The 8,553-nt window shown below is 39.4% G+C and overlaps 1 non-coding gene across 1 annotated transcript; it reads right to left on the bottom strand.

Moving 5' to 3' along the window:
* Positions 1–5,929: 5,929 nt before the first annotated feature.
* TRNAN-GUU (transfer RNA asparagine (anticodon GUU)) lies at positions 5,930–6,003 on the bottom strand. Its single transcript has one exon. It is a non-coding gene; the product is annotated as a tRNA-Asn (tRNA).
* Positions 6,004–8,553: the final 2,550 nt, after the last annotated feature.

The following is an 8,553-nucleotide window of genomic DNA, read 5'->3' as shown; positions in this document are numbered from 1 at the left end:
AACTCTCTCCATCGCCCGCTGAGTGACTCTGAAATTTCTTATGAGGCCTACTTAAGCAAAAACGCGTTGCAGTCCGCAAAAACGAAATTATGTGGAACTAGCTTATGCTCACCACTTCGTCCGCGTGGACTACACAAATTTCAAACCCCTATTTCACCCCCTTAGGGGTTGAGCTTTCAAAAATCCTTTCTTAGCGGATGCCTAGATCATAATAGTAATCTGCATGCTAAATTTCAGCCCGATCCGTCCAGTAGTTTGAGCTGTGCGTTAATAGATCAGTCAGACAGTCAACCCTTTTATATATTTACTAGCGACCCGCCCCGGCTTCGCATGGGTGCAATGTAGATAGTAATGTGGTGTCATTTAGGTGTCATTGCCTCGGAAGCTCTCAAATGAGAGGAATTTTTTTCCGACCTAATTCACATTATTTCGATTTCTCTAGGGATCTCTAATTTTTTGAGAATTAAACTATAGTTTTAAACCTTCCTCTTGAATAATTCTATCTATTGGTGAAAACCGCATTAAAATCCGTTGCGTAGTTTAAAAGATCTACGCGTTCATACATACAGACAGCGGGAAGCGACTTTATTTTATACTAGGTATGTAAAGAATAAGATGACCCGTCTTATATTTAGTAGGTACCTAGGTCTACAAAGATGTCGTTGGAATTACCTGTGTGAAATATGAATCCGAGTACCCAACCGATAGACATTTTTATATCAAAACAAGAATATATTATTAAAAAATAATAGCAGCAGGGTAGCTGTCCCAGTAATAGTGCACGTTAGATTAATGTGTGTTTTAGAGGAATTTATGTTTGACATGTGCACCGACGCCATTAGTGAGTGCACTGGCTGTCGCGTAGACCGACGCGATCGTTCTGTAGAACAGGCTGGCCGAGGACTCTTCTAGGTAAGTTGATCAATTGATCAATTCGTACATACACAAAAATATTATTGCTGCGAAAATTCGATAAAACCATTTTTATTTTATTCAGATACAAGTTATCCCTTTACTGCAATCTCATGTGTGTGATGATGCAGTCTAAGATTGTAGCGAGCTAACCTGGAATAGGTATGGAAGTTTCATTAAACCTATACCCCTTTGGTTTCTACACGGCATCGCACTGAAATGCTAAATCACTTGCACGGCTTTGCAGGTAGAGTGGTAACTAGCCACAGCCGAGGCCTCCCACCAGACCAGACCAGAGCGAAACAATAAAATTTCAAATTTCCTCTGCCAGGAATTGAACCCGGAAAATTTCAGCCTGATCCGTCCAGTAGTTTGAGCTGTGCGTTGATAGAGCAGTCAGTCAGTCAGCTTTTGCTTTTATATATTTAGATTACTGTAGGGTTTTTTATAGAAAAAACCATACAATAGCAATCTTTTATGTGGCGCACGATGAATACGGTATTTGACAACGTGTCAAATCTGTAACTGTTTATAAAACGTCAAAACGCGACATTCTATGAAATACTGGAATGTGACGTCACTTCATAATGACGTACTTTTTTAGTTTATTCAATAATTTAAAATGGCTACTATACTTAAAACGGAGCGAGACCAATAATTAATCTATGCTTAAAACTAACAAAGGGCGTGGATTTTACGTATTCTGGAAGATCCTCTATTTAATAATCACTGAGAAAATAATTATTTTAGATGTAGTCATATACCCAATGTTAAAAGGTTTGCAGGCAGGTTGAACCGTCATGTTAGTACTCGAAGTGCCGTTTAAAGTGTTCCGTACCTTTTATATGCACTTTAATGTTAAATTATTTAATGCTGGTGCTGTGAGAAAAACTGTGAATATTTTAAAATATCCTTTTAAAGTATAAAGTGATTAATGTTTCAGAATGAACTTGAAGGGAAACTGCGTTTTTTACCCGACTATGGTGCAGAGGAGTGGTAATGTCTTCATCAGTCTATATACTTATTATTTACAAGCTTATAGCATGGACAAAACTAAAGCTACGAGGGTTCCAAACGCGCCCAGGTCTGAGAAGATCCCACAACAAACTCAGCCGGGAATTCTTTTTATTAACACCACTTTACAAAATCATTTAAACTTATTAGAACTAACACAAAGCTAAATAAGTAAGGAGGTACACTTTATTTTTACTAGACGCCCGCGAATTCGTCCGTGTGGATTTCGGTTTTTAAAAATCACGTGGGAACTCTTTGATTTTTCGGGATAAAAAGTAGGTAGCCTATGTCCTTCCTCGGGATGAAAGCTATCTCTATACCAAATATCGTTAAATCGGTTGAATGGATGGGCCGTGAAAAGCTAGCAGACAGACAGATAGACGGACAGACAGACACACACTTTCGCATTTATAATATTAGTATGGATTCATTTAGCCCTTGACTGAAATCTCACCAGCTGCGCGATTGCGGGCGAATGACAGCTGCAATGTCACGATCGCAATCCCCTCTGATTGGTTAACGCTCGCTCACTATTGGCTACGATGCATTGTTGCAACAAGAATAGCACAAATTCAGCCAATCAGAACAATTGAGATTGTAATAGTGATAGGTGTTAAAGTGATGATAGGTACAGTCTATTTTTAGTATACTTTTGAGAAGACTTTTTTTTTTTTTAATTATTTGTTCATAATAATTTTACAAAGTTTCCTACATATCTATCTCGCCAAACTGGTGGGCCAGTTTGTTGGCGAGGTGCGCTCTTACTACTAAATATATCAGTAAGTACACTCTTGTAAGGAAGTAAAATATCCTGAAGTACACGTCAGGTGTGCCGTGCGACGAGTTATGGCGGCAAAAACCTGGACGCGCGCCATCTGGTGGCGACAATTGCAGATTTATTGCCCACTCGCACTGCTCGGGGTAGTTTCGGAAATAGTTCGGCGCGGTTTATATAAAACTAGATGATGTCTGCGACTTCGTCTGCGTGGATTTAGGTTTTTTAAATCCCCTGGGAATTCTTTACTTTTATGGATTAAAAAAGTAACCTATGTCTGTCTCCAGCGTGCAAGTTATACAAGGTGTATCCAGAACGCTAGCAAAAACTTAGCGATATTATTATACTATCTAAACACAATTCAATAGGTACCAATAACCATTTGCCTCATTTTGTAGTTATAGTGATTTAGTATTTTTCAACCCCGCAATGTATAACTCGGGTCAATGCCCCGCCTCCGACGTCAATTGACGCTATTGACCTCCAGCGTCAATAGCGTCAGTGTCGGGTTTTTTAATAGCTTTTTCGCGTTTTTATGGTTCCGTACCTTAAAAGGAAAAACAGAACCCTTATAGGATCACTTTGTTGTCTGTCTGTCTGTCCGTCTGTCATAGTAGTGGGGGTGTAGTGGGGTATCATATTATGAAAGGGCTTTACCTGTGCATTCTAAAACAGATTTTTATTTATTTTTAGGCATCATAGTTTTTGAATTATCGTGCAAAATGTTGAAAATATACGACTATAGTACGGAGCCCACAGTGTGCGAGCCTGACTCGCACTTGGCTGTTTTTTTTTATTATCATACCAGTAATCATCAGTAGTACCTACCTTATCTGTCTTCGTTTTTGCTAGCGTTCGCGTTCTAGTTACACCCTGTATATCTTTTTGTCAAAACCAATCGGATGGGATGGCCAGTGAAAAGGCAACAGACAGACATACTATCGTATTTGCACTATTTGATAGGCACTAGTATTCAGTGGACTTCCCACGTCACTCCCCAAAAATATTGTTATTTCTTGTACGATGGTACAGTACGGAACCCTTCGTGTGCGAGTTCGACTCGCACTTGACCGGTGTTTTTTTATTTATTTTTTATTCAGATACAAGTTAGCCCTTGACTGCAATCTCACCTGGTGGTAAGTGATGATGCAGCCTAAGATGATAGCGGGCTAACCTGGAAGGGGTATGGCAGTTTTTATTAAACCCATACCCCTTTGGTTTCTACACGGCATCGTACCGGAACGCTAAATCGCTTGGCGGCACGGCTTTGCCGGTAGGGTGGTAACTAGCCACGGCCGAAGCCTCCCACCAGACCAGACCAGAAATTTAGAAATTATAAAATTCCAAACCCCTGCCAGGAATCGAACCCGGGACCTCCCACTATTAAGACCACAGCGCACACCACTGCGCCAGGGAGGTCGATGTTATTTCTTGTACGATGGTACAGTACGGAACCCTTCGTGTGCGAGTTCGACTCGCACTTGACCGGTTTTTTTAAAGTAGCTTACCTTTGATCCTTTTAAACCTTTCTATTCCGATTGTAGTAAAACAAATGATCTTAATCCCAAACAAATTAATCGTTCATAATCAAGCAGCGTAGACGACGGGTGGTCTAATTAGTATATTGCTATAGCCATCCCTATCCATCTCATCATGATAAAAAGGGACAAAATATATCCCCTTAGGGCAGGTCCTCGGTAGCGGCGGTTAATTAATTGAGAGCCATTTTGAACGCCATATTTGTTTTGATGCTAGGCCGTTTTTTATTTTTAATATTAAAAAGGTTTTTATGGGTTTGAAAATATAGATATTATCGGGTATATTTTAATGGGTGGGATGCAGGTTTTTTTATTTGGACACTTGTGTTATAAGGTACCTACATGGGTAGAAGTTAGACCATATCTATGGTATTTGGAGCTCTTTTGTAAAGAAAAAACCGGCCAAGTGCGAGTCAGGTTCGCGCTACGAGGGTTCCGTACTATAGTCGTATTTTTTTAACATTTTGCACAGTACAGTGAACAGTCGTCTTTTTTCGAAATTTAGCACGATAATTCAAAAACTATGATGCATAAACATAAATAAAAATCTGTTTTAGAATGCACACCTTTCATGTTGACTTGATATAGTTATCATACTTCGAAAATTAAAAATACTAATTATTAATTCATGACCACAATTTAATTTTGTTTGTGTGATGTAACCACAAATACACGGTTTTCAGATTTTTCCTCGAATGTCTGCTATAAGACCTACCCAGTGGCGTGCACAGGAGTTTAAGCCAGGGTATACATTTAGGTATAAACTTATTTTACGGCAGGTTATAATGAAAAATAAGCGTTGATTTATTACAATGAGGGTAAGCAGTGCGTTTATGCCTCTATGAGCTGCACGCCAATGGACCTACCTACCTGCCAAATTTCATGATTCTAAATCAACGGGAAGTACCCTGTAGGTTTCTTGACAGACCGACAGACAGACAGACAGACAGATGGACAGATAGACAACAAAGTGATCCTGTAAGGGTTCTTTTTTTCCTTTTGAGGTACGGAACCCTAAAAACGCAGTGTTTTTTAATTGCAGTGTGTTACAACCCTAACAAAACCTAGTTTTAATGTATGGCCGTTGATGAACTATTGAAGTTCTCCTCTCTCCGGCCTCCGATGGAAACGAGCCTCTAATAAATACACACTTGTGAAAACCTCCGTGAATGCACTCGCGATTTCATATTAATGTTAATTAAACTCATTTCTCTATTAAAGCTGTGATAGCCTATTGGTTAGGACGTCCGCCTTCTAATCGGAGGTCGGGGGTTCGATCCCGGGCACGCACCTCTAACTTTTCGGAGTTATGTGCGTTTTAATTAATAAAATATCACTTGCTTTAACGGTGAAGGAAAACATCGTGAGGAAACCTGCATGCCTGTGAGTTCTCCATAATGTTCTCAAAGGTGTCTATGGCCAAAACCCTTCTCACTCTGAGAGGAGACCCGTGCTCTGTAGTGAGCCGGTGATTTGATCATGATGATGATGATGAAACTCATTTCAATAAGGTTTTAGATAATTTATTTAATTAAAATTTAATACTAATATTAATATTTAATACTAATACTAATAGTACTAATTTTCTCAAAATCGGTTCAATATTGTTTTCAAAAATCTAAGTGAATTAATTTAAAGTAAGTATATGTACGTTTCAAAAAAACTATAATATTTTGATCAAAAAGGTTTTCGCCCCCGGGTGGGCTCGAACCACCAACCTTTCGGTTAACAGCCGAACGCGCTAGCCAATTGCGCCACGGAGGCGTTGAGGGCACGCGCGAAATTATGTATCACTAGTCACTACCCACACGCGTCAAAGACCTATCTTATTTGACGTCAGAAGTATTGTTACTTATTTGCTTAGTGGAAAAGTCTTTGTTATAAATAGCTATAATAATATTTAAAGTTATCTTTTTTGGGTTCCGTACCTCAAAAGGAAAAACGGAACCCTTATAGGATCACCTTGTTGTCTGTCTATTTGTCTGTCTGTCTGTCGGTCTGCCAAGAAAACCTATACGGTCATCGATATAAATGACAAGATATGCCCAAGCGAACAAAATTTTTCACGGGTTTGGAACCAAATAAATCAGCGCGATCTCTTAGATACTAATGAACGACCCGTTTGAAATCCAGACGTCACATAAACATTTTAGGACCAATGAGTCGGTGCCATTTTGCTTGTTCAATGGCCCTGTCCTTACGAAGTAATATATAAGTCTATGTATACGGTACTTCCCATTGACCTAGAATCATGAAATTGAGCAGTTAGGTAGGTCTTATAGCACAAATAAAGGAATAAATCGGAAAACCATGAAGATGTGATTATCACAAAAAAAAATTAAAATGTGTTCATGAACAAATTATTAGTATTTTTAATTTTCAAAGGAAGATATCTATACCAAGAGGGTTATCATATGAAATGGTTTTACGTAGATACCTGTGAATTCTAAAACAGATTTTTATTATTTTTATGCATAATAAATAGTTTTTAATGTATCGTGCAAAATGTTGAAAATATACGACTGTGTACGGTACCCTCGGTGCGCAAGTCTGACTCGCACTTGGCCGGTTTTTAGGGCTCCGTACCTCAAAAGGAAAAACGGAACCCTTATAGGATCACTTTGTTGTCTGTCTGTCTGTCCGTCTGTCTGTCAAGAAACCCTACAGGGTACTTCCCGTTGACCTAGAATCATGAAATTTGGCAGGTAGGTAGATCTTATAGCTGACATTTGGGGAAAAATCTGAAAACCGTGAATTTAGGGCTAGATCACACAAAAAAATTAAATTGTGGTCATGAACTAATAATTAGTATTTTCAACTTTCGAAGTGAGTGACTATATCAAGTGGAGTATCATATGAAAGTTCTTCACCTGTACATTCTAAAACAGATTTTAATTTATTTTTATGCATCATAGTTTTTGAATTATCGTGCAAAATGTCGAAAAAATACAACTGTAGTACGGAACCCTCATTGCGCGAGCCTGACTCGCACTTGGCCGGTTTTTTCAAAAGGTTCAGCATTTTGTCAAGATCAAATTATACTTATTATTCAACTTGGCGGCACGAGTTTGCCGGTAGGGTGTTAATTACTAGCCATTGCCGAAGCCTCCCACCACAAAAATTCGCAGGCATAAGCTAGTTAAATAATATAAATCTAAGGAAACTAAACTGAATTTAGAACGTACGATTGGTATACAAGGGAGGGGTTTGCTATATTTCATAAAAGTTCACTTAACTCCATCTCTGGCCACGACAGGAGCTCTTCTTGCGCCAAGCGGGCTTAGATTTAGATCCCGAATTTGATTCCGGGATAGAAATGGGAACTTAAAGTTAGCTTTTAGTTTCGTCCAGTCTTTTTGTCCATCTGTCTGTGTATCATAGCCATTTTAATATTTAATTTTAATTTTAATTTCGATTTCAATTTTAATTTTAATTTTAATTTTAATTTATAGACTTGCGCTTGGCTGCAATCAGAGCTGGTGGTAAGCTATGATGCCTAAGATGGAGCGCGCTTGCCCAGTAGATGCCTATTCACTGTTGACTTCATCATCATCATCAACTAATAGACGTCCACTGCTGGACATAGGTCTCTTGTATAGGGACTTCCACACGCCACGGTCTTGCGCCGCCTGAATTCAGCGGTCAACGGAATTTCCGTTTAACTCGTCTGATGTCGTCCGTCCATCTAGTGGGGGGTCTTCCAACCCTGCGTCTTCCGGTGCGAGGTCGCCATTCTAGCACCTTGGGACCCCAACGTCTATTGGTTGTACGAACTATGTGCGCTGCCCATTGCCACTTCAGCTTCGCAACCCGTTGAGCTATGTCGGTTACTCTAGTTCTGCTACGGATCTCCTCATTTCTGATTTGATCACGTAGAGAAACTCCAAGCATAGCTCTCTCCATCGCCCGCTGAGTGACTCTGAGCTTTCTTATGAGGCTGACACTGCAAGACTTGAACATCTGACTCTGGCATCAGTTAGTTTACAATGTAAGTAAGTATGAATTTGTTTTTCACGAACACACTGGCACAAGAGTTAAGATATTCGAACTGTATTGAAAAGTTTTCCAATTAGTTTGGTCACGGGGAAGCAGTTCGAGAAATGCCTTCTTTTTCGCTTTTCCAAGGTTCCGCCATGAAAATTGCCGTCGGAAAAATTGATTTTACAAATCCGAGGTCTATTTTTGCGCTTGATGGCGTTTTCATGCCTTAGAAATTGTTTAGGGCTGCACAAATATAAAGTGGAACTAGAGCCCGGCTAAAGAATTCACGATCACCGCCCTACCCGGCTAAAATTGTTATTAAGTTTAGTAGTT

This window comes from Maniola hyperantus, chromosome 1 (genome assembly GCF_902806685.2).
Source record: "Maniola hyperantus chromosome 1, iAphHyp1.2, whole genome shotgun sequence".
Lineage (NCBI taxonomy): Eukaryota > Metazoa > Arthropoda > Insecta > Lepidoptera > Nymphalidae > Maniola > Maniola hyperantus.
The sequence above is the reverse complement of the archived record's forward strand: the minus strand, read 5'-3'. Positions and strand labels throughout refer to the sequence as shown.